The sequence below is a fragment of the Cydia pomonella genome, chromosome 1 (genome assembly GCF_033807575.1).
Source record: "Cydia pomonella isolate Wapato2018A chromosome 1, ilCydPomo1, whole genome shotgun sequence".
Classification (NCBI taxonomy): Eukaryota; Metazoa; Arthropoda; class Insecta; order Lepidoptera; family Tortricidae; genus Cydia; species Cydia pomonella.
Window position 1 is genome coordinate 49,929,312 of NC_084703.1, and position 27,694 is coordinate 49,957,005.

A 27,694-nucleotide genomic window follows, 5' to 3' on the forward strand; every position below is an offset into this window, starting at 1 on the left:
TATTGCTGGAAGATATTTTCTACAATTCTTTGAACATCAATATACCTACTTCATTAGTTTTCATTTTTCATTTTTTTCTCTAAAACTCGAACGTAGGTACCTATTAAATTTTAAGTTGGTACATAAAATATAATATTGCTAATTAAAATATGAAACCTTCCGATAGGCATATCCTAGGTAATAACAATAATACACTTTGGTGCAACATCACTTACTTAATTCGCTTAAATTTTCATCAATACTTTTTGAAAGTCAATTGTCCAACTCTAAAGTTAGGCACGAACTGTCCGTTCCAAGCTGGATCATCGCCTTTTATAACCTCAAGTAGCATTCCCAACTGGTTCTACTGAGTTAAATGTACCCTCAATACTGATAAGAAGATAGGCGAATTGTTGCACATATCATTTTAATTATACCAGATCGACGTAAGACGATTTATAAAATATGTTAGTGCAATTTTTAACAAATAAAAACAAGCTGTATAAGAAAAACGACACGACACCTTTCACAGCCCCGTAATGTGAAAGGTGAGGTAAAAATTCCCCACACTTATCCGATCTAACCCACTTAAAGAAGAGCTAATTAAATATGTTAGCCGCCCCTTAACGTCTTGTGCAGCGTAATACAATGTACCGCCCCTTAACGGGGCCGAAGCGAGGCTTGTGAAGGAATCTCGAGGCCTCTTGGCAGGGCGATTAGTAGCTTTATTGATAATGTTCTATTAATTGCAAAATATTTCGTAAATAGGTAGGTAGATGATAACGAAGTTTAGTTTAGGGGTTTCCAAGTACTTATTCATATAATTAGTTTAATATAATTTAATTGATAATTTAAATTTAATTGATAACTTTAATGTAATTTAATTGATAATTTTGATTTAATGTAATGAATAATGTTAATTTAATTTTATCCGTATTTTTAATTTAATTTTATTAATATTTTAATTTTATTTTTTGTAATTTATATGGAAATATTATGATTGTTTGTTGTTTTGTGTTTTTGTATAGGCATATTGATCTTGTCCGAAATAAATGCTTTTTTTACTTCCTAGGTCCTATGTTAACCACCGTTTTTTTGAACATTCGCCCGTATTGGATTTACCTACTCTTTATCAACATATAATACGAATATTATAATTTTTTTTCAGTACATATGGTGCTACTTTTCCGCACTAGTGCGTAAATTAACACATTATGTAACTATGTCGAAATTTTAAACAGCCATATGTACTGACAAACGTTGTACGATACACGTGCGAGTAGTTAATTCGCAAATCGTGTCCATTTAAAATACTCCCATCCTATTTTTCGCACTTGTATCGTAAATAACTATAAACTACCCGCAGGGCAGCTTGTGGCAAGCTGTTGGGGAGTAAGGACCCCACGGACCCGAGTACTCCCGAGAGTCGGTCAGGGTCTCCGTCTCCGGCGTGTCTTCGTCGGTCGGAGTGGACCCCAAGGGGACCCGCAGGACTCTCAGCTCTGGCTTGCCTTCATTGGCCGTCCAGAGAGGAGTCGTTAGAGCTAAATGCTCCAGGGGTGGAAGTGAAAACTTGCATAAGACGCGAGTTGGCACAGTGGCTGTTATCGCAAGGAGTAGGTAGAGGCTTATTATTCGGTAGTTTATTTATATTACTTGTACAAGTAATTGATTGTTATTTGTAATTGTTACAGGTAGCTCAAGAGCATCACTTCAAAGCTGACAAATATAGTGTAATTAAACACACCGAGCGAGGCCTTCCAGTGAGACGAGGCAGGCAGTCATCATAAGTTACAATCTTTCATGAGGTATTTCCTTGAAATTCGTGCAATGCGAAATTATAATAAGTTTTACATCTGTCCTAAATCAGACCCCTAAAAGTTAAGAAAGGTACTGGACCTTTTGTTCGTTTTTCTGCCATCTGGCGGCAGTTTTGAGAATCCCTCGGAGTTAAGTATTCCAACTTAGGTAACTTTATTTTTATACAGTTTATACTTTTCAATATTTTTGGGGAACACTATGACGACTTGTGGTAATAATCTATTTTTTTACTGTTTAGTATTGATGCAAAATGTAATAATAATTTCTATTTCAGTCTGATTGTCCTCCCAAACTTCAATCCATAGACCGTTATACTGTTCCCTTTTACTACAATAGTCCCAATGCCTGCTGCGACCGGTTCATGGGTGTCTATTGTTGGGCCTGTGAACGGGCTCCAGCAGGCGTTCTACATGACATTAAAGCTCTCCAAGGGGCCTCTCCGTGTTGGATCTATATCCCCACGCAAGCCTATCAAAAGACCGGGATTTATAGGCCCGTGAAATCCAAGGAGATATTTCTATAATAATGTAAATGATGATGTAATGATGATATTCTTTAATTATCCAATAACAATACATTTTACATGTAAAATTACAAAGAAATTAAGACAAAAATATATAACTGGGTAACAACAGGCGGTCTTATCGCTTAAAAGCGATAACCAAGATTATGATAGATGAATACATTGACAAAATTTCATGTGACCTACAGCTATAAGCTGAAATGGGGATATATTGGTGGAATTGCTTTAGCAATCGCTAACTTTACAAAAAAACTTATTGACTCTGAAGGTTGATTCTAATTTAACAATTTGATTTAGATATAACTTTAAAGATTGCTCACGTCGATTGCTTGCTGATGGAAGGTAGAGGTAAGGAATGAAATCTCCATAATAGGCAGAACTGTTGCAAAAGTGTCCAGCTGTCAGCTATAAATAACAGTTCCAAAACTCTGCAGAGTAGCGCTAGAGTAGCTAAATACCTAGACGTTTTTGACGGTGTAAAGTACGCTGTCTATGATTAGATCTTTTTTCAAGCATTCTAGGTATTTTTTTTATATTATAGGACATTATTACACAAATAACTAAGTCCCACAGTAAGCTCAATAAGGCTTGTGTTGAGGGTACTTAGGCAACGATATATATAATATATAAATATTTATAGGTAAATACTTAAATACATAGAAAACACCCATGACAGGAACATCCATGCTCATCACAAGAATAAATGCCCTTACCAGGATTTGAACCCGGGACCATCGGCTTCATAGGCAGGGTCACTACCCACTAGGCCAGACCGGTCGTCTAAAGGCAAGTAAGGTATTGTAGCGCCACCTATTTTAAGTTTTTTGACGGACATTTTTTGGTACATGGAGATTCCATAGTCTTGCTGATTGGCATTTCGCATGCACCAGTCGGTGCGAGTGATCGTCAATCGTCAAGGTCGTATCGACGTAAGATCAAAACCGTAATCAGGTGTTGAATCAGAAATCATTTAGCAAATATCATTTGTCTGCCGACCTATAGTCTGTTTTTTTATTCCGTAGACTAAAATGACAACCACAAATGTCAAACGCAGAAATAATGTGACCAGCTTAAAAGAAATAGTGCTGATCTTTGATTTCGGTTTGTGAATAACCGATAAATATTAAATTAATTTTAGATCCAAAATAAACAATTAATGAAATCTACTCACTACATGATAGGAAGTAAACAATAAATAAAATCTACTCACTACTAATCCACTCAAACATTTAAAAATTGCATTATGAGCTTCGAGGTGACTGTTAATCTTACAATAAAATCGCTTTTAAATATTAGAAATATTGTGTTTAGACCTGGATACAACCTTTCTAAATGCCTCAAAATGGTGTTGCATGCCTATATAAGTAACTCCCAATAGTTTATTTTCGGTTAGTACCGGTTGCAGCACATCACTATTTATAAGACGTAAAAAACCAGCAACACATGAAATGTCATTTTAGTCTACGGGATAAAAAAGCGGAGCGGCCGAAGTGCTTACAAATATCTCAACACGGACTCTAACGCCTTGACAATATTATAGAGGCGTATTCAGATATTTGTGAGCACCTTGGCAGTTCCAATATATCGGATGACGGAAACATAACTTTTTCACCACACCAACTGGTAAAGGCCCTCTTGATTGTTCAAAAACGAATGAGAAAGTTGCATTTTATCCACATGTGGGACAAAGTAATCAGATACAAATTTTGAGTTGTTTCCTTATGTTAGCTAATAGAATTGAGTTTTAAATGATGATTTTGAATGATTATTTTTTTATTACGTTCATTTGGATTTGATTTCATTTGAATTTTTTAGTATCTCATAGTTAGTAGTTTCCTCGTGTTGGTGTGGTGAAAAAATTTGTGTTTCACTCGGAGGCAAAGTTTGTTTAACCCTCGTGCATTGAAACCCTCGCAACGCTCAATATTCCACTTCCCGAACCACTCGCTACGCTCGTGGTTCAATTTTGGAATCTTTCGCTTGCTCGGGTATCAATCGGTTAAACAACAACTTTGCCCCCTTGTAAAACAAATAACTATTAAACAGCTTAAACTTTAACTCAAAACTATTGAAACCATGCGCGCTCTCACCGCAGTCTCGACGGTATCAGTCAGAGTCAGCGATAACCTATGTCGGGACGTTGACACATGCCATGTTGAGTATTATAAACATACAAACAGCCAGCCATTATGTCTGCGTAGAATAAACCCTTTCTACCAAACTGACCGCAAACAGCCGTACATGTTTAAAACTCCATTTATTTACAATAACAATATACATAATGGATATATACAGATGATTACTATAACTAGCTTATATCTAAAATAGGCCCTTGAGGCATTGTACCAAGGATGCTGGCGGCATTTCCTCGTTGTATCGCAATACTGATACGTTGTGCGAGGAAGCCGCCAGCTCTTCGGTCACCAGTTACGTCAACCAGACGTTTCGCGACTCCTAAACTCCATTTTAGTTTCCTGGGGATCGAATTTTTGGAAAGAAAAGTGTCGTCTAACCCAACTTTGCATTGTCTTGCACAACAAAACGTAGCGAGGGAGTTTCGTTATAAAATCACATTTTTATAGACATTATAATTCATAACGATGATCTTGCCACACTTTTTCATTGCAAAGTTAGCTTGGTTTCACTCTATTCATTTTCTAATTTTAAACTATATCATACCGCGTGTATTTTTGATACGACCTCATAATTAAAAAGTAATTAGTTTAGGCTTTAATGAACACAAATTCATGGGTTTTATGAAATAAATAAGTTTTTGGCAAAAATTTCATTTTTGGTACAAGCTTTTATCGCTGACTGTACTTTTCTTTCCACAGGCAACTAATACCCATCGAGACAATTCTAAACACTCCAAACACAATTAGGTTACGTTGTTTTATCACAGAGTTCCTACGGCCACCTCCTGTCTCCATCATCAGATCATCTCGATGGTACCATAATATTGCATTGTCACCCGACTTACATATGTATGCAAATTTTCAGCTTCATCGGAAACCGGGAAGTGGGTCAAATTTAACTTGCAAGATTTGATTACAAACAGACAACGGTCAGGTGAAAGTAAATAAAAGCTTGTAAAAATGGACGACGATTCGATTCGATATCTACTTTGTTTTGACTCAATACGTCTCATTAATGACGTGACGTCACAACTGTCACAAGTGATCACGATGTACGAAACACATTGCCGCTCGAAAAAATATCAATAACGAATGCTGTTGCGGTTAGGAGTATTTTTTTTTTCAAAATAATTTCATACTAATAAAACCTACGTCTCGTTAATTTTAAATGTCGTTCTAAATCGTTGAAATACAAGCAATATACACCGTGTTTTATTTTAATTCCGTTAATTTCAAGGGTGCATTCCTGAGCTTAAATTAAGTAACTTTCTCAAAGACACCGGTATTCTAATTAACTCCTTTTCGGAGATAATCAATAATTTGTTTTTATTTTATAAGGCCGTTACGAGCGTATACACTTGCCTTAGGGCCTGTTTACATATTGATTAGTGTTTAGCACGAGTGTGTACATTTGCTACTAAACGTAAATACTATCTCGGAAGACTGTTGTTCGAAATGACATTGGTCCTTCACAGTTCTCAATTGTTTGGTTTAATTAAATGTAATGCCCGTGTTACAACAACGCTATATGCAACATTTAATTACTTTTTAAAAATATGAAACAACTAAAAATATTACAATTTTTTTTTTAATTTTCTATGCCATTTATTTTCCTTAAACGTACTTACCCATACCCCGGAGTTAACGGAATGGGGTTGGCAACTGTCAAAGGTTTGCATAGATGGCACCATCATAGCTTGCCCCTGTCTCTAGTTTTGTTCTATGAGATTTGGCTTAAAGTACTGGAATCCAGGTCACAAAATTCCAAAAAAAAAACAAGAATTTGACACAATTCTAGGGATTGACAGGGCAAGCTATGATGGCGCCATCTGTTTAATACTTCGACCGGCCAACCCCATTCAATAAAAACACGGTGTATAGGTATGTGCCAAACGTCTACATTCGTAATTTTTTCATAATTAATTCTAAAAATTTTAATTTCATAAGTATGTAATTTGGCAATAAAGTGCCTATACGGGCGATGTCTAAAAATTATCTTAACTAAACACAACTTTATTTTTAATACAATAAAACGCAACGTAGCTTTTCATTTCAAGTGTTTGAACACCTCGGCTGCTTAGCTACTTCACATACATATATGGCTGACCGTATCAATATTTTACTGTCTGAGTCTAAAACGTAGTTGATCATTAAAATGCATCAAAGACTCGAGCGTACAACAGCACTCAAACTATCCCCGCGCCAGCGGTTCCCAAACTTCTAACCGAGTTACGTGATTGTAACTGCCGGCGCAAACCCTCGATTTAATGAATTTACCCAATAAATGCCGTAAACAGATTATTGTGGTTCGTTTCACTTTCTACTTGATCTTTAAGGGTAATACAATAAATATTCAATAAATGTAATTTCTTAGTAGTGTTAGGAAAATTAGTGAATGCTTCATTGCGTTGTTGTAGGGCTTTGAGTGCACGTTCGCGGGTGACATTGTAGGTAAAATTCGTAGACGGATAGCGGACGCTTCTATGCAGGGGGGGGGGTTAGGGTAGGGTTCTAATAGGCATATCAAGGTTATAGGGTTCTAATGGGCATATCAAAGTATTACTAAGTGACGATATTTACATTCATTTTCATTCATATATATATCAAAATTACATTATAATCTTACTTATTTTTTGCTGTAAGTACCTTTCAAAGGCCAAACATATAAAATAGTATTTTATGCAATAGTTGTATAACAAGAGTTATTGATAATCGTGAGTTGGAGTTAGAGAACTCTGTTAAATAATATCCAATAACGTTGCTACCACAAAATAACTTATAGTCAATACGGTGTCGTTTAAATGCATAATGCTATGCTAAATGCTAAATGCTTAAATGCTACTATGTAGTTGGTAATAAAGGCTTGTCGTCTCAGTAAATTTTGATGAATTGTTTGTACATTTGAACAATTTAATTTATCTTAAACTACAACAAAATTATTCTACTGCAACCAAAATAAAATCTATAAAAATCAAGTGAACATTCCAAGATTCCATCGCAGCCATTTATCTACCTGTCGACTGGCAGTCAATACGGAATTGCAAAAGAATCCGACCGCACCGCGTCCGGCACGACCCCGTCCGTCGCGGCGGGACGCGCGATATGTGGCCGTCTATTGTGGGTTTAAAAAAAGGAAGTGGAGTGTTATAAGCGGAGCTTTAAATGGTGGTGAACTACAAGTTGTTTTTAAATGTAAGTTTAAATTGTGGTGTATAAATACGGGGTGACTTACATACCGACCTAGTAATGGAAAATCAGATACTATAGGTACCTAAATAGAATTTGTAAAATTATTTTTAACGATCATTTTTTTTTTTATACTACGTCGGTAGCAAACAAGCATACGGCCCGCCTGATGGTAAGCAGTCTCCGTAGCCCATGTACGCCTGCAACTCCAGAGGAGCTACATGCGCGTTGCCGTCCCTAACCCCAACCCCCTCGTTGAGCTCTGGCAACCTTACTCACCGGCAGGAACACAACACAACATTTATTTTGGGACAGTATCAGGAAATAAAGTATATTATAATATTTCAGGTTTCAGAAACATGACAAGAAAGTATTGAGAGCTAGTTATAGAATTGTATTGCGACTAGAGTCTGACCAAGCTAACTCTGCGTGGCATTTGCAATAACAAAGTGTGGTAATGTCATCATAAAAGTCAAGTTTCTAGGAAAATGACTCTATTAAGGTTAATACAGAATTAGCTTAAAAAAAATAATTTAATAAAATTCGTTTAATTTATACCAATTTTTGTTCGTAAAACTAAAATAACTTACACCCTATGTAAGTACTTACAAAAAAACACAATCATTCAAAACTACATTAACTGTACCCCTAGTGTAACTTTGATCGACATCATAACGTGACGAACGCGTTTGCGTTAAGTCTCATTTTGTATAGGATTTTGAGGTTCCAAAACGTCCCGCTTGGCGCGCTCTTTCGAAATCCAATACAAAATGGGACTAAACGCAAACGCGTACGTCACGTTTCGAAATCGAATTTATTTACACTAGGGGTACAGTATACAGTTCGCTCACTTCAACAAGGTGACGCAATTAGAGGCAAGGGACGAAGTCAACCATATTTAGAGCGGTTTTGCTTTGTTCTAACATATTTAGATTTTAGACGAACGTGAAAAGCGGTGCAGCCGTGGTTCTGAGGCGTGAGATACAGAGAAGGATTTGGGTTCGAATGTGTACCGTGCCGTGAGACTTGTACTAATTTTAATATCTCTTTGATGATTGGCCCGTAACTTTTTTTTTATACTACGTCGGTGGCAAACAAGCATACGGCCTGCCTGATGGTAAGCAGTATCCGTAGCCTATGTACGCCTGCAACTCCAGAGGAGTTACATGCGCGTTGCCGACCCTAACCCCCTCCCACCCTCGTTGAGCTCTGGCAACCTTACTCACCGGCAGGAACACAACACTATGAGTAGGGTCTAGTGTTATTTGGCTGCGATTTTCTGTAAGGTGGAGGTACTTCCCCAGTTGGGCTCTGCTCTAGATCTGGAATGACATCCGCTGTGCTGTGCCCTACCACACAGAGCGAGATGACATTCACAATGCCCATACCTCTCTTGTGGACGTAGTTTAAGGACATACCCGGGTCCGTAACTGTTATTTTAAGGCGACAGTAGAATTAGACCACCATAAGTTGGTAGCGATTTTGTTAGCCCAGCCTGTGCAACGTCATAATTTGATAGAAGTTTGAGTCTGTCAAAATCGATGCCAACTTATCTTGGTCTCACTTTAGTCCTCCCAAAAAAGAGCCAGGGGGCCTACCGCGAACACAGAAAATCGCATATTCCGGGGATCTTTCTCTTTTACTCTTACTATGACGTAATTAGAGTGACAGAGAAAAATACCCGCAATTGACCTACTTCGATTTTCGCGATTATAAACGTAGGTATTTGTTTTTCAGCTTAAAATGAAAATAAATAAATTAATATTAGAGCTGATTTTATGTTGATGTCGATTTTAATTTTACACATTATTTGGAAAAAAGTGGTTTGGAGAGCTCCCCATACGGGCAGATGTCCTCACAAAACTCGTCCCACAAATAGTGTATATAATTTTCTGTTGAGCTCCGAAAACACCATAATTTTCTGCCAATCAGATATTTTTTTTTAAACCTAAGAAAATTGTGCTTATATTGTACAGAAATAGAGTACTCTATAGTCTATCTATTCGCCCAATTTTATCGAATTCTGACCAAATAAAAACTAAAATAGAATATAAATCGGCCCATTAGCACGTACGTTTATCACAACAAGGTAGGTAATGTATACAAACTAACAAGCTCAAAGATTATACCCCTGTAATATACACACTATAAAATAATAAACTGTCAATTCTAAACCTTTTTACCAAGACATAAGGTGCACCGAGGACCAGTTAAGTGTGCTGTTATATAACAGGGTGACCATAAATAACGGCATCGTGCGAACTTGAGCCGGATCGCGACCCGGAACGGACCGGACACACAAAAACAACACCGGAACGTAGATTACTATCACCCAGATGTGCTATTCTCAAGACCACCACATAATAGCAGTCTTTACTTAATAGGTTCAGGGTGTTAAGATATTACCTATGGCCTCATTGGCCTCTCATAAAAAAATATCAGTAAGGAAAGTCGTAATTATCTAAATGTGAAAGATATTGACATTTCAAATTTTCAGCTTTTTTCTACGGGCAATGATGGCTTGTCGGAGTATAGTAACGGATATAAAGGGACCTATAATGTTTATTACTTAGGAATAAGATTGAGAAAATAAATAATAGTACATTTCGATGCTAATGCGGAAAGTATGTCATAACTTCACGAGTGTATCGAACGACGTTTTTTAATACAGTTGCGAAAAAATAAGAAAAAAAACAAGTACTTTTCTGTGATGTGATTTTTATTGAAATAAACAGCTGAATTTTTTTTATTTTTTTTATTTATGTCAACCCTGCGTTTGTTACTTGGCTGAGCCTTTTGATATTTCAATATAATTAATTAATATAGTATTATAACATTTATAACGTTCCTAAGGCGTAAGTTTCGTATCAGGCAAAATGTAAATAGAATATAGTAATTATATAGTAATTACTGCCAGTTATATAGTAATATCATCAAGTTCGTAGACATTACATGTTCATCTTAGTTTTGTGTATAGGTATGTGAACTCATAGTAGTCTAGTGATTTTATGTTATCCACGGCCCTGAAACTTTATACGTAGGCACTATTAACTAAAACAACGATTAATGTAAGCAGAGAGGCCTATTCGAATGTACACCGACATCAGAACGATATCTGAATCATGTTATTTATTGATCGTGCGTCTCGCCCGCGTCAATTAGATGTCATTATACTCATTATGATATCAGCGTACAATCAGGATCACTAGTAACGGATGATAAACGCGCTTAAAGTATCTGCCCCCTGGAATAATTTTCCATATAGAGATAATTACAATATCGATATTAGTATATTATTCCCTTTTTCATCTAAAATCATGGGTTAGGTTATTTATAATGCATATAAAAGTAAAATATAAAAACACTTAAAAACGGTACAAAATACATATAAACACATCATAAAAAACCTAGCCTAGGGCTAGGACCCAAGCTGCCGGTGGTCAGGGCCGCAGAGAGAGGAACCGACGTACTATACGCGCCGTGTCCAAGATCACCACCTTCTGCATCTGACCCTTGATCCAACCACCTAGCGAAAGTCTCTCAAGGTGCTGGTCGAGACTCTTCTCTATGAGACCGTTTGCTGAAACGACTATCGAGACAATGATCGTCGAATCAACATCCCACATGGCGGTTATCTCGTGAGCGTCTGGATAATTATTGGACTTGTCCTTCTCGGCTTTTATTATTGTGTTCAGAATTATCTGTCACTGTTCTATAAATAGAGACATATCTCGTTTTGTTCAGTTAATAGACAATGGTGCAGTGTTGTCACATCTACCTACTTTTTGGTAAATCTACCTATTTTACCTGCGTTCTACCTATCTACCTCCCTCGGCCTGAAATCTACCTATTTTTCAAAATGGTACAATTGTAAGCAATTCTCAATACATGTGACGGAACATTACCTAATTTCTACCGAATTTAGATTTGATTTAATGAAAACTTGCCAAAGAAACAGATTATACAAGCAGGTTTATTACCTACAAACAATGGAAATCCTAACTTATGTTTCAATTTCTTTAATGAACACGTGTACTAACGTCACAATATTAAAAACTTATAAATAATTCAAAACATTTTAATCATAAAAATGTACTTCTATTGAGAGGTAGATCTACCTATTTTTCATTTTAAATTCCACCCATTTCTACCTATTTTTGCACCCTGTTCTACCATTTCGGCAAAATTGTATGTGACAACACTGCAATGGTGTACCTATTGTTGACGCGTAGTTTGTTCTGTCGTCGTAATATTGGCGTCAGAGTGTAGTAAATATTCATACGAAAGTTCGTTTTTCCTCCGTCGTCATTCCTCCATACAACATCGCATGTTCGCGTACCATTTAACTATTTTCTCGTTTTAGTTTTATACGTATAATAGTACATTATTGCAGAGGCCGGGAAAATGCAATCCGGGGATGAGTTTCGATTTTCTAAAAGAAGACGAATCCATGAGTTGCTGTTCCTGCCGAGGCATATATAGTGCTTTTCTCCAAACATGCAAGGAGATCAGGTTAAATAATCATAATTTAAGCATAATAAAAGGTACCGTTTCAGCCCTTGGTTAGCAATCTACTATACTGTAAGCTCCAGTTTAGCTTATTGTGACGGAAGAGTAACTACGGAATCCTACACTGACATACTCTTGGCCGGCATTATTTATTCATACTTAACTTTTGTAGACTTTTCAGTTTTGAAACCATTAATTTGTCACATCTAGATTACAATATTTTGTTTCAATTTTTTGGATCAACTGCTTTTCACGCAATATTGATTAGTTATTACGCAAATCGTTTTGTCAACGTGTAATGATATATTTAATTAAAGATTCTCATTAATAAATCAGACATGTTATAATACAAAATTCTTTTTTTTTTTCATTAAAATACACATGGCCATCATTTAGGGGTTGGTGCCGCCCGGTAAGCAAAGAATTGCCTGTGTTGGGAGGAACCGCTCTTCTCAACGTTAACAACAAACATCAAGCACACAGATGCAGTCATGTTAATGTAAAGAAGAATAATGAAAAGAGATAAGATCGGAAGATCAGCGCTGGAAGCCACGAGCAACATGCTGAGATGAGGCCATTTCGTGGCACTATACTTCCTTTGTTTTTGTTACATCATGTAATTTAATGTGTCTTGTTTGTGTCTACGAATAAAAATTATTCTATTCTATTCTTAGATAAATGGCGGTGAAAAGGAATATAATCAGAAATATCTAAAAATATCTTCAAATAATTATACCTAACAAATATACCTCCTAACCATACGTACTGGCAAATTATTTATATGAGTTATTATTAATTTATTAATTAGTAAGTCTTGAGGGAGTACAACATAGACATGAGATCGATGCCGAGTATACCGACGGCACAAAATAAAAAATAAACAGAAAGTCCGTTACCACCGTTCTTGAAAATACATACCTAAACTTGCCCGACTCACTAGGGTTGCTTCTGTATTAATTTCGAATTTTAAAAAGGAGTAGGTACTCGTAATATAAGTTTACATACATAAATACATCGATTCGTTTATACATACATCTTATCATGTTTACATTCCTCAGAGACTGCATTTTGACATACATGACAGTAGGTACCTACGTAGCGGCGGAGACGTCAAGTGAGCAACGCGCGCACAGCCCGACTAAGCTCTGCCCGAGAGTGCCCGAGAACGCCTGTAAATGTAACGTCTGTGTGCGTAAATGTCACGTCTGTGTGCGTGTGGCAAAAATGGCACTTAGTACTGAGCGGACTCCGCTATTTACTTTGTGCCGACGGGTAATAGTAACGTTGTTAGGGTGATGCCACACTAGCGTACTTTTTTGAGTTGTGTGTCGCGTAATTTCTTCTGCATTCGGGTTCAAAGAGCCTGTTTTGTTCACGCAAAATGAGTTGTCATCCGACATATTTACATTCGATTATCTGCAGTTGAAATTACGCAGCCCATCAAGTCACAATTACGTTCGTCTGGCTTCACCCTTAATGAATATGCTGGTTGACAAGTTTTTGATAACGGTTTGGCTTGTTTTTACGATCAACTGTCTATATAGGACCCATTGCATTAAAGCAATATAAAGTAACAAATGACAGTGAAATTCTGACAATCTCACTTTACTGACAACACGCTCCTAACAAAATGGCAAGCATTCGTGACGTCACTATTGCTTACAAGCCGTTTTGTTGTATGAAAAGCAAGGAAATTGCAATTTTGTCGGTGAAATATTGAGATTATTTAGAATCGTAATCAAAAGATAAGTACCATTTTTTTTTCCTTTTTAGAAGTGTAAAAAAAACTTGCCCAGCAGTGGGACAATAGGCTCGTAATAATGGCCAGGCTGTATCTCATGGGCCGTAATAGACAGTTGAAATTTACACAGATAACGTATTTCTGTTGCCGAAGAAAATAGGAACAAAACCCTAGAAGCGTTTTTGTTTTTCAAAATGACCAAATTACATCTTTATTTTTAAGGGAATAAGGCCGCGTTTCCACCAGAGATGTGCGAGAACGCGTAGCGGGGAATGTGTTTGTTGCAATAGAATCACTCCATTCACATATTAGCACAGGTCTAGTGGACAATATTCTATTGGTTCTTTGACTATTAATTATTATTGGTTATTTACTGGTTATTGGTTGTTTTGATTGGTTGTTGGTTATTGGTGGTTTGACGACCGGTTTGGCCTAGTGGGTAGTGACCCTGCCTACGAAGCTGATGGTCCTGGGTTCAAATCCTGGTAAGGGCATTTATTCGTGTGATGAGCATGGATATTTGCTCCTGAGTCATGGGTGTTTTCTATGTATTTAAGTATTTATAAATATTTATATATGATATATCGTTGTCTAAGTACCCTCAACACAAGCCTTATTGAGCTTACTGTGGGACTTAGTCAATTTGTGAAATAATGTCCTATAATATTTATTTATTCATAACAAACACAGCCTTCACTACCCTTTCCCGCATATCTCTGGTGGAAACGCAGAAACCAGCAGGTGTACATGTAATTTTGCACACCACGCGCGCATACCTACTTCTGCTGAGTGCATATCATTGTTAAGATAAATAAAAGGATAGAGCGAGGGATATTAGGTACATTATTTTAGTAGAACACGGTATCTTACTGACTCTAATCAAAAAATCGACTTGTAAGTTAGACGAGTGGAATAGGTCCCAGATGCCAGAAGTCTACCGCTGGATAAGCATCGCCGAAGGCCGGTGGCTTACTGAATAACTTGGACCTCTTCCAACTGTCTGCGAAACAAGGGCAAACTTGCCATTACCTTAGATAACCCCGACTGTCAGAAATAATAACATCTATGATCTATGATGAACTTCAAGAAATAATATTGCGCGATACAGGATAAGATTTCCATGACCAATAGCATTAAGTGGTTAAGGGCCAATCGCCCTTACAAATACAAACAAACAGACGCGGGGGACTTTGTTTTATAAGGTGTGGCTGCCGTTTTACAACCCGCCAACGGAGCGGCTGCTGACATTCACGAAGGTTCCATACATGCCCTTAACCACTTTACGAATTATAGGGATGATAGATGAAAATTAAACACAAGATACGCTATAAACACTTTTAAAAGAAATCTCTGCGAAAAACTACTTTCTAAAATTTTCAATTGAAATACTTTTTTCATATAAAATAAGTAGCTTTCGCACCATCGATTTCTAATAAATATCATCCGTTTGTCATTTCCATATCTTGAATTGAGACCTCCAATAATTAAACGGTTCATATATCTTCTTAAAATCGTTAATTTGCTAAAATTTATGTGCAATAAAACTCAGCGAGTCATTCTCAAATAAACTTTGTTTACAGGCAATTAAGTCTTATTTCCATTGACGCAGAAAGTATAATAGAAGTTGTAAGCGAAATGGGAATCGATATACTTATAGATAATATAGTCGTTCGAATGTGTGCTTTGTAGTGAATAGTTGAGGTCGGTTTTAGCGTGGCAGGGTGCACCCCATCTGTGTCCAAAGTATTTACATTTACACCATTCATTATAATATGATTTTCCCCAAAATCTACATAGTTTGTATTGATGGTCTTTAACCGACTTGCGATGGAGGGAGGCGGAAGATGTGAGGGTACAGTCACATTTTTACACGTTAAATCAACGGTAGGTAAATGCTATGAAAAAATCACCCCTAGACATACAAACTAGACTATATATATATCTTATACCTTTAAACGAGCAATTCTTGTATATATATATATATATATATTTCCGGGATCTCAGAAACGGCTCTAACGATTTCGCTGAAATTTGGTATATGGGGGTTTTTGGGGGTAAACAATCGATCTAGATTAGTCTTATGTTTGGGAAAACGCGTGTTTTCGAGTTTTCATGCGTTTTTCTTTCGACGCAGAATATGGTCGCTAATTTCGTTTTTGCCGGCCACTGTCCGTCTGGTCCAGCGGGTTAAGACGCGGACTGCTAAACGAGTATTACGGGTTCGAATCTCGCCCGGTGACTAACTTTTGTTTTTTTTTTAATGTTCAAGTTTATATATAATTTTTTATTTTTTATTGTTTTAGACAAGTTTAATTGAGTAAAAAAATACCTATGTAATAAGAGAAATTGACAATAGATGGCGTTACTCTGTGACAAGTGCTGTAAGGTTAAAAATGTTAAAATCGATTATTAATAATAATAATTGTCAGTTCACATTTTACTTTTTAGGTTTATGTAGATTATCACCTATACACCACCATATTACAATAAATAGTTATAACCGAGCAAAGCTCGGTCGCCCAGGTACTATATATATAAAGGCAGCCGCCAACCAAAACCTTTTAAAGTTAAAATTGAATGGATAGAAAAAATAGGAAAAAATTGCTATTTTTAATATATTTTCAGTCATGAATCGTTACCTTGCATACCATAGTACTAGATGTATTTATTAAGTTAATATAAAAAGCTACTTACAGCCGAGATATCTGCCGAGCAAACAGAATTCAATTTCAAATTCAGATAAAAAGGCAAAAAAACAAGGACACAGCAATATACTTAAAACTAACATGCATATGATTAATCATATTTATCATTAAAAAATTCATGTACATTATGATAACATTTGCTGACTAAAAACGTTTTTAAATTTTTATTCAAGAACTATTTATTGACAATAACAATATACATAATGGATAATTTTTATTAAACATCGGCAATATTTTTTAGGGAGTTCGGTAGGTGGTTGTATATTTTAATTAGCATATAGTGAGGGCTGGATGTAACTAGTTTTAGCTTTGAGAGGGGTAATTGAAGTTTATTTAAGTTTTGATTGTTCCTTTTGATTTTCGCTGCTGTCGGAGTAAACAACTCTGCATGTTTTTTAACAATGATTCAAGGATATACATTGACGGTAGAGTAAGTATTTGGAGTTTCTTGAAAAGAGGTCTGCACGATTCCATTTCATCAGTATTTGTTAATATTCGAACACATCTCTTTTGGAGAATGAAGATCTTATCTATGTCATTGCTATTCCCCCATAAAACGAGACCATAAGTCATTCTTGAATACGCGTATGCATAGTATACAGAAAGGGCAGTTTGGTAGTCGGCCGCCTGTTTGAGATGTTGTAGTGCGTTAAGTGTGTATATAAAGGAGGACAGCTTTTTGGGTAATCTCTGAATCTGCGATTTCCAGTTCATGTTAGTGTCTAGGTCGATATCCAGTACAGTAGCTGTATCAACAGATTCCAATTTTATATTATTGTAATTAAAAATAATTGGTAATTTATTTTATTAGTTTAATTACTAGAATGAACTACTAGGAGCATGTTGCGTCATACAGACCTCCATGCGAAACTCTGTTGTCCGCTCAAATCTCGCGGAAGCGGGCGATAGAAGGACGTCGCTCGGACTGGGCCCGGACAAGTTTACTAGCACGTCAACACTTACCTGTCCATCGCTGGATCTTATTACCTTTTTGATTATAATGGACAGACACCTGCAGTAATATATATCTTGCTATTAAGCTCCGTTATCCGCTCAAATCCCGCGGAAGCGGGCGACGGAAGAACGTCGCTCGGAGTCGACCGTTATCAGTTATCCACAAACGGGTGACCGACGACTGCCGAATTCTACGCTGTGCTGTATCAGACGAGGCAACGGAGCCACGCTATTACGCCGTCGTCGGTTAATTTGTGTTTTTTTTTATTTGTATTGTTTTGTAGTTTCTCAGGGCCTTGGTAGTAATACTGTAATGATGTGTAAATAATTTGAATAACATAAAATAAATAAATAAATGATACTTAACTGACCAATGGTCGAGGTTACATATATTATTGCTGCAATAGGATCGGACTATTAGCACATCAACACATAAGAGGAAAGAGAACGACTATTTCTCCATACAAACATTATAAAAGAAAAAATATAAAATTGGATATTTTTAACTCTAGCTATCCTTCGTTTGATATTTTCAATTTTTGATTATAAGAGTTAGGAGCGAAAAACAAATTACATACAAAATTTTCAAAGCTCCTTCTTACTCTCATAATAATTAAAAAAGCGAATGACCATATTTATGATCAATATACAATAAATTAACTTAAAAAATATTTCAATACCCATTGGAAGAAAATGGAGACCCCATTTTTTATATGGAGAAGCGGTCATCCACTATCGTGTTAACTGTCCGTCGGTGGATCGTATGGTGTTGTAATATGGTTCTGCGAATCAGTTACTTCAGTTACCAGAGCTGTGCGAGGATGTGTAGCGACGAATGTGTGTTTGTTATGAACCAATCGAATCACTTCACGCTGAGCGAGAATGGGATGGGTGGATGAAGTGATTCTATTGGTTCATAACAATCAGGCACACATCCTTCGCTACACATCCTCACACACCTCTAGTGGAAAAACAGTTTAAACATTAGAGACAAAAGATAACTTGGAACAAAAGACGTAAAATTTTGTTTAAAAGTTCAAAGTTCGTTTACGTTCATAAGTAAGAATTTAATTCCATTAGCCAATATAAGCCCGTATATACACGAGTGTTGAAGCATTTCATGTGTTTCAAATGGTAATGTTACGTATGATTTATTAATAATATTAATAACTAACCTAATTAAACCATTCAAAGCGCCAACTAGCTTAAAATAATTTGCTGAGCGCGGAATTATAACAACGGCACAAAACACACGGAGTGGCATTCTGACATGGCAGCAGCATTGTGGTATTCAATTATTTTTATTAAATATATTTTTTACAAGGAGGAGAAGCGCTGGCTAGACGTCGTGATAGTGGACATGGAAGAGAACAGTCTCACACCTGAGGATGCCGAAGACCGGGCAAAGTGGGGTAGAATTGGTGGGAAAGCGGACCCTGACGCTAGGCCGGGAAAACGCTATGTTAAAGAAAAATATATTTTATACAAGGAGCTGTTCCTAACTTTCTCCCATATTCTTTTTACGCTTGTAAAACTCTAGTACCGGACAGTTTTAAACTAAATATAGAAATGAAACTAATAAAGAGCCTTGTGGGACTCCTCCTTTTCATATCTACAATTACTGGAGAGGATTTCATTCACAACAATTTAGAATCTTATCGGTTATAATACTCGAACTGGGACAAAAAACTTACTTAGATACTTTCGAACAGACTCAATTAATGTTCTAATTTTAAATTATGCATTGCATGATTCACAAGATCGAATGCTTTAGAAAAAATACATAATATCCCTATTGCATTTAAAAATAATTTCCAACGAGTGGCAGATAAAAACATACTAAGTATAGTATGTATCAAGGGCGGTAAACAAGAATTTCATTCAATTCTTGTACCGTCCGTGGCACACACAATGTTTTTCATGACATAGTGAGTAAAAAACTAAATTTTAATCGAGAAATTTCTTTATTACGGTGATATTTCAAATATATTATATCCACCATATTCATCAACGGCCTTCAGCCACGATCGAAAATTGTGTAAAAAAATACTTTAAAAGGCTTTTAAATTAATCAAATTAAATATTTTAAACATAAACAAAAATATGAAATTATAAACGTCAATATTTTAAAAGTAAAACTATTTGTAAGTAAGTAAATACTCTTTACAGTACATATGGTCCTACTTTACCGCACTAGTGCGAAAATTTGCATATTACGTTACTGTGTCGAACATTTAAACTTTAAATTTAAAGGGCCATATGTACTGTAAAACGTTGTACGATACATGTGCGAATAGGTAATTCGCAACTCGTGTCGATTTAAAACACTCCCTTCGGTCGTGTTTTAATTTATCGCCTCTCGTTTCGAATTTCCTATTTTTCGCACTTGTATCGTAATGTACTATTATTACACCAACAATTATACATTTTACATACATGTAAAACTACAAATAAATTTGTATCTACTTGGTTAGTATGAATTAGTGACATAATTAAAAAAATATGCCCGTGGGCATAATATATCTCATTCCATCTCAGTATGCTGGCATACTATAACACAGTTTACGAGCAAGTGTGATGAAAATCCTTAAATCTAGGGTAAGTATAACATTAACATAAGTATTGTAAGTAGTAAAAGTTTTAAATTTTAAGTATTACATTAACACATTGAAACTGTAATGTAGAGGCCCAACGGAGCCGACATGTCTCATTAATAAAGGCTCCTTTTAAATATGTAGATAAAAAAAATAGTTTTATTAGTATGATATTAATATGAACCATTGATTTAGTTAAAGCCAAAGGATAATTTTCGGATGTGTGCACGGATGTTGTCATATTTTCATGAAATTGCAATTAAGTAAATAAAGTGTAATAAATCAATGGGTGATAAAATGACGTTCTAAATCACGACTAACACACACTGATTCGTGTGTTTTGCATCTAACCTATACTTATAAAGTATCTACAAGCAAAAAGTATTATGTGCCAGTGAGATTACACAGAGTTATGTCGTTTTCAGCCATTACGGCCATGCTGAATTATAAACATTAATGAGATGATTAAAGGCAACGTTAATAATGTTAATATTCACAATGCGATTTGACAATCGCAAAGTCACCTATGTTGCTATATCTACATCCTATATTATTGAATAAACGAGCTATAATGGGGTTGGCCGGTCGAAGTATTAAACAGATGGCGCCATCATAGCTTGCCCTGTCAATCCCTAGAATTGTGTCAAATTCTTGTTTTTTTTTGGAATTTTGTGACCTGGATTCCAGTACTTTAAGCCAAATCTCATAGAACAAAACTAGAGACAGGGGCAAGCTATGATGGCGCCATCTATGCAAACCTTTGACAGTTGCCAACCCCATTGCAAACAGCTTCTAGACTATGAAATTCATTATAGGCGGACGATGACTATTAAAAAAACTTTGACCGAAAAATAAACGACTTCACAAAACAGTTCAAAATGCCGTTAAAAGATGTCAATTACTTATCGATTAGATGTTTCATTTTGGTCTGCACCAGCAGATCCATTTCAATGAATAGCCGTGATGCAATGGATGATGAAGAAGATGATAATGATTGATTGACGACCGGTTTGGACTATTAGTGGGTAGTGACCCTGCCTACGAAGCTGATGGTCCCGGGTTCAAATCCTGGTAAGGGCATTTATTCGTGTGATGAGCATGGATATTTGTTCCTGAGTCATGGGTGTTTTCTATGTATTTAAGTATTTGTAAATATTTATAATTATATTATATATATCGTTGTCTAAGTACCCTCAACACAAGCCTTACTGAGCTTACTGTGGGACTTAGTCAATTTGTGTAATAATGTCCTATAACTATATCCAAACCAAATTTAATTTGAATTGATTTCCCATTCAAACTTCCACCCCCCCCCCCCCCCTTTCCACCCCCTTGAAGGAATATTTCTGGAATAAAAACTACCCTATGTCCATATTTATACCAATTTACTTCTTAATCAGTTCAGCTGTTTAAGCGTGAAGAGGTTACAGACAGACAGACACACTTGCGCATTTATAATATTAGTATGGATTAGTACAGAAATAAATACCTGGTCTATATTTAGAAATTAATTAGAAACCAAGCCAGGTGAGATGAGGCAATCGTTTGTATTACGAAAGAACTTTCAATAAGTTAAAGGCGTACTTTGAAGATTTATATAACTTTTCAATTTCAATTAATTTAGAGAATATAAATTTATCGACACTTTGTTAATATTTCAAATTAACTTATCCCCATTTCTAATTTCGTCAATAAATATTTTTTAAATATTATTATTATATAAAATATACGATTATATTATAATAATATAATTACAAACTGATAAAAAGGGCCGATATCAATGATAACGTCCAAGATAATTAGTGCTAAGTTGCTAACCCGTTATATACGTACTTTCTAGCGTATTTATGGCATGCAATTTAATTTTAAGGGATAGGTACATATATATTTATGATATTACTTGCAGCGTATGTCACTCGCACCAATATCAGTATTGAGAATTCAACTTCAACTTCAACATTTATTCAGCAAATAGGCCACAAGGGCACTTTTACACTTCAACATGGAATTTACATACAAACAAAAACAAGCACATCAACAATTAAGTATAAAATACAATTACAAAAAAATAACTAAAATAATAATAATAAAAAAACAAACATATACAAAAAATACTCTAAAATTATTTAGAGGTATAAATAACTCTAAATGTCAGAACTAAATGACTTTTATCAAATTATCCTGAGAATGAGATGTACAGGAGAGTTGTATCAAAATGAACCCATATCGGCATTCGGCATCAACTGTACTCCAGAAACAAGCACGAAACTCAAATTTTCTATGAGATAATAATTCGTTGCGCCTACTTTTTATTAGGGTTCCGTAGCCAAATGGCAAAAAACGGAACCCTTATACGAGTAGATTCGTCATGTCCGACTGTCTGTCCGATTATGTCACAGCCACTTTTTTACATTTATATAAGATTATAAAATAGTGGCAGAATTTGTAACAGGGTATTTGCCTGACTAGTTAAGTAAGTTTCAAAATGGTTAGCCACTATGGATTTGTATGAAATAGATAAAAAGATAAAAAACAATAGCATTTTCCGAAGTTTTACTATTCTCGAAGGTACCTCGATGCACCTGATTAACATTTTTTTAATATTTTTTTTTCGATGTTTGTCTTTGGACTCTTTGAACTTACTTTGACAATAGTCAAAAAGCTGCCATATTTCCCATTCCATTGATTTTGTTGTCATTCTTGTAGATTACCACACAAAAGACTCCGCTTATAAGTTTTACTTAGGCCTTTTAGGTGAGACCGGTCGACGCCTAGCACTTTTAATTGTTCATCGGTGGAGACATATTATTTAAATTTGTGCACTTTTTATTAATGGAAATTTTACGCTAGTTATATTAATAATAATTGTTTGGTTTTTGTCTTTAAATATTGAGACTACGATGTATAAATTATACTTCGAATAAATTTAAAAGTTGAAAAATGACTGTCTTGGGTGAGACTTGAATTCTGGATCTGGAGTTCAAGTCTCACCCAAGACAGTAATTTTTCCACTTTTAAATTTATTCGAAGCTTAATTGCATCGTGCGCAGAAGTTTCTGCTTGTAAAAAAAATAATATAAATTATAGACTGAAATGGATGTCATATACTAAAGAAAAAGTGACCAAGGACGTTGCCGCGTAAGCTGAAGACGGCGTTCTTTTCGGGCCTCGGCCACCGGTGGACTTGGTCACTTTTTCTTAAATATATGACCCCTATTTAAACATAGAATCACGAGCTCTCTCAATCCTAATAGGAGAAAAAAAGTGTCTCAAAATTGATGATGTTAGGAAAGTTAACGATACTGTACACTGTCCTCCTAACGCAAAGTGCAATAACTTATATTAAAATGTAATTCAATTCTGTAATTTTATGTCATACGATGTGTCACAAGAATGAATGAGATTTAAAAATTAGTTATTGCACTTAACGTTAGAGGGCAGTCTCAGTGACTGCGAGTCACCTTGCTACGTCTAGTGTGAGGGTCATCTGCGTTAATTATCTTCGGGCCGCGGGACTCTCGAACATCAAAGTGTATCGAAACAAACCGTATTGATTTCAAACTTCATTTCGGTGAGAGCCCACTTCATTTACTTTCTCACTCCACGCTGTTTGCCGTTTACTTCAGATATTAATAGATTACAATGAGATATTCTATTGGGAAATTGAAAAGGGATGGTATTCAGGAACGCGGCCGGTGTCACTTGTGTTAAAGATAAATATAAATACACTCGTGTTTTTATTGAATTCCGTTAACTTCGGGGTATCGGTAAGTAAGTTTAGGCAAACTAAATGGCATAGTTAATTTTGAAAAAAAAAGTTTTTTTATTATTATTTTTCAATTAATTTTTATTTTTATAAAAAGTATGCATATAGCGTTGTTGTAACACGGGCATTACATTTAACTCAACCAAACAATTGAAAACTGTGACATGTCAATGTCATTTCGAACACGTTTAGTAGCAAATGTATGAAATCTGACCTGAAATCTGAAAAAATAAAATCTGACCTAAGTGGTATCTGACGTAAGTGGAATAAGTCATACTAAAAGCACTAATCAATATGTAACCAGGCCCTAAGGCAAGTGTACACGGTCGTAAGACCCTCATAAGATAAAAAATAATTATTGATTATCTTCGAAATGGAGTTAATTAGAATACCGGTGTCTTTAAGAAAGTTACTTAATTTAAGCTCAAGAATGCACCCTTGAAAATAATGGAAAAAAACACGGTGTATAGTTTATTTTCCAAATAAGCATATAACAATGCGCTTATGAACGTCAAATAAAGCTGCGCCGGCTCTAACCCAACACCTCTGACCCGAGAAGATTTAAATCCTTCCTAAATTGTAGCAGGGTATCCCAATATGGGACCGGCAAGAAACTAGAAGTTATATTGTTACCTCTCATGGTTACATGCGGCTCGTAACAGCAGCAGCGTTACTGTTTCCGTATTTGGGTAACATTACGGATAATAACAGTAGCTACATTACTGTTTACTGCTGTGGTCTCGACGCGGGCGCTGTATCTGTCAATAACCATGCCAATTGACATGACTGAATTTCGAACATGTTCTGAACATACATTGATTCTAATTCTTTCCACCCATTCCCCAGAACATCTCGCATCACAATCATCATGTTCACATTCATTATTTCAATATCATATATTTCACTGATTACCAGTTACCGGACGATATCGGCCTGTCAGTTATTCGCAAAAGCTAACAATCGCGAATAACTGACAGGCCGATATCGTCCGGCGAACTGGTAATCAGTGGGCTTCTTTGCGGATCGCCAGACTGGATAATGACGACAATGATGGACCCGGATATTAATAAGCAAATAATAACTCCAACTATACTTTTTACTATCAGGCCAATTCAAACGTACACTGACTGAAGTCAGATTAAAATTATATTGCACTCGCGCGGGCGTCTCGCTCGCACTAATGTACTGATAAGCAGTGCTGACAAGTAACTGATATGATTCTAATATCATTCTAATATCGGTTTGCGGTCAGGGCACGTTCGAATTGGCCTGTATCAAAGATATATATAACTCCGTATAAGATAAATAAAGACTAAGAAAAAAACGTACTTCGAAAAATCAAGGTTATTATTTTTTTATTATGCTCGAATAGATGGCGATATAGCTTTGGCCTTTGCCTTTTAGATATACTTTTAGCTTTTTACTAGAGTACCATCTACTCTAGTAAAAAAAAAAGCTGCGATATTTAACGCATATAGTGAAAGAACATGGGACGCCGTTTGATATTTAACGCATATAGTGAAAGAACATGGGACGCCGTTTGATATTTAACGCATATAGTGAAAGAACATGGGACGCCGTTTGATATTTAACGCATATAGTGAAAGAACATGGGACAAATAGTCTTATATTATTCTAAGGGTTAGTCCTGTGTCGAAATATGGCAGTAAGGTTGACTACAAAATTTACTTTGACAATAATACACCTCTACGCTCAATTTTCTTTGCCTGTATATTTTGCTTAGAAACTTTCATAATACTTGAAAAAACACGGAAGGAAGACAAAGGACTTTTTATTAAAAGGTTTCGGATTAACTGGTTTAAAATCATTAAAACTCTTTATAAACAATTAATTAACGAACGCCACCTGCGCTGAGGCGGCTGCAAAGCTCTTGTTTTATTTTCTGCTCCCCTGATCATCAAATAATAGTACGTTTTGTATTAAGGGCGGTAAACGGCAATTTACGAACAAGTGGTAATCTTCAGACATTCGTCTATCATATTATAATTTAGGTGCAGACCTATCCGGCATTCAGCCAGGATTGGAAATAGTGTAATAGTAACGATAAAAGTGCGAAAAATAGGAAATTCGAAACGAGTGGCGATAAATTAAAACACAACCGAAGGGAGTGTTTTAAATCGACACGAGTTGTGAATTACCTATTCGCACATGTATCGTACAACGTTTTACAGTACATATGGCCCTTTAAATATTCGACACAGTAACGTAATATGCTAATTTTCGCACCAGTGCGGTAAACTAGCACCATATGTACTGTAAAATATTTCAAACGGCTATTAAATTAATCAAATGAAATATTTATCAACATACACAAATAAATATAAAGGTTGAACACGCCAAAACGTGGGCATATTAAATAGTCAATAAAAACATAATCAAGTACAATGATTTTTTTTTATTACATTGGCTTACACTGCTATCGTACATTTATAAACATACAAATGTGTTTTAATTATGCTTTGAATACGCCATTGCTCTCACTTTGCGTCGAATCCCTTTCATTATGGACCAATATTCCTCGATAGGCCTGCGTTCAGGGCAATTAGGAGGATTGCAGTGTTTTGGTACCACAGTAACTCCATTCTGTACCAGTCTAACACAGCTTTGTGCACAGTGGCAGCTTGCAAAACAATGGTTGCGAAATATGTTTTCTTAGAATTATAAGAGTCTAAAAAACTGAGTCGAGTCTTAAAGCAGAGGACTCAAAGGACTCGAGTTTTAACCAACACTACAAATAAATGCCCGTACAGTCACCTGCAATAATATGTTACACAAAGAAAGCCGCCAAAATAACTGACACGAAGTCATTTACTTCAAAAATCGCCTGTATCATGTGCATCACAATCTACAAGTTACCTGAGCATTTTAAAGACCTGGATCTAAAGTCGAACACAAAAATGGGGCTTATAGAAAAATATTTTTAATCGGTTATGACCGATTATTTTGGCAAAATTTCATAACCGATTATTGGTAACTCGAATAACCGGTGACAGTTATTTTCGGTTATTTATTTATGACTTAAATTCTATGAATTAATTTTCTAATGAGTACAAAATCATGCCTTTATTAGCTGTAACGCCTAGTGCGCTTATATTTTTATGTCATTCGTGTACTTTAATTACGAAAATCTACCAAATTTACTTTCCTTATTTATGACATATTTTCATCATGTTTCACTTTTACTGTATTGTGTGTGTTATTAAAATACTCACATTCCCTAATACTGCACCATTATTTTCTATTTTTCTATTACTTAAGTGTACATTTATCATTTTTTTGTAGAAAATAAGCGTAACCGATTATAACCGATTATCGGTTATTTTTTAGGCATAACCGTAACCGAAAGCGGTTATGAAGATTGACCGGTTATTGCATACCCTATCCCGAACCTTAATGTATCTGAATGATGATGAAAGAGACCTAAGCCCTCCTACGTGTATGTACACGTTCAACGCAGCTGGCCAACTTTATTGTCACGCGTGCAATAGAGTATTTAAGAGCAAGTTCGGCCTGGCCATCATACTAATACGTTGGAAAGGGACAAACGATTATTAGCGGCTTGTCAACTTTAGTAGACGTTTATCAATAAGGGGGTTAGACTACATCTGCGAAAGTTAAATAAATTCCTTTGAGGTAAAATTATTCGGTCTCTTAAAAAAAAAACTTTGGATCAGGTCATTTTGGCATTCAATATTAGTCAAAAATATTTTAATATCTGTGAACAAATGGAACCGTCAAGCCTGGCCAGCCACATTAGGGC

The 27,694-nt window shown here is 35.8% G+C and overlaps 1 protein-coding gene across 6 annotated transcripts in view; it reads left to right on the top strand.

The window, feature by feature from the left end:
• Positions 1-27,694, top strand: part of LOC133525880 (FMRFamide receptor-like) — a 271,239-nt gene that overhangs the window by 181,821 nt on the left and 61,724 nt on the right. For 4 of the 6 annotated variants that reach the window (XM_061862306.1, XM_061862294.1, XM_061862320.1 and 1 more), the window contains one exon: positions 1,674-1,787. The exons of the other annotated variants lie outside the window; for them this stretch is intronic. The gene's annotated coding sequence lies outside the window, so the exon portion shown is untranslated. The remainder of the gene's footprint in view (positions 1-1,673; positions 1,788-27,694) is intronic. 6 annotated transcript variants of the gene reach the window in all.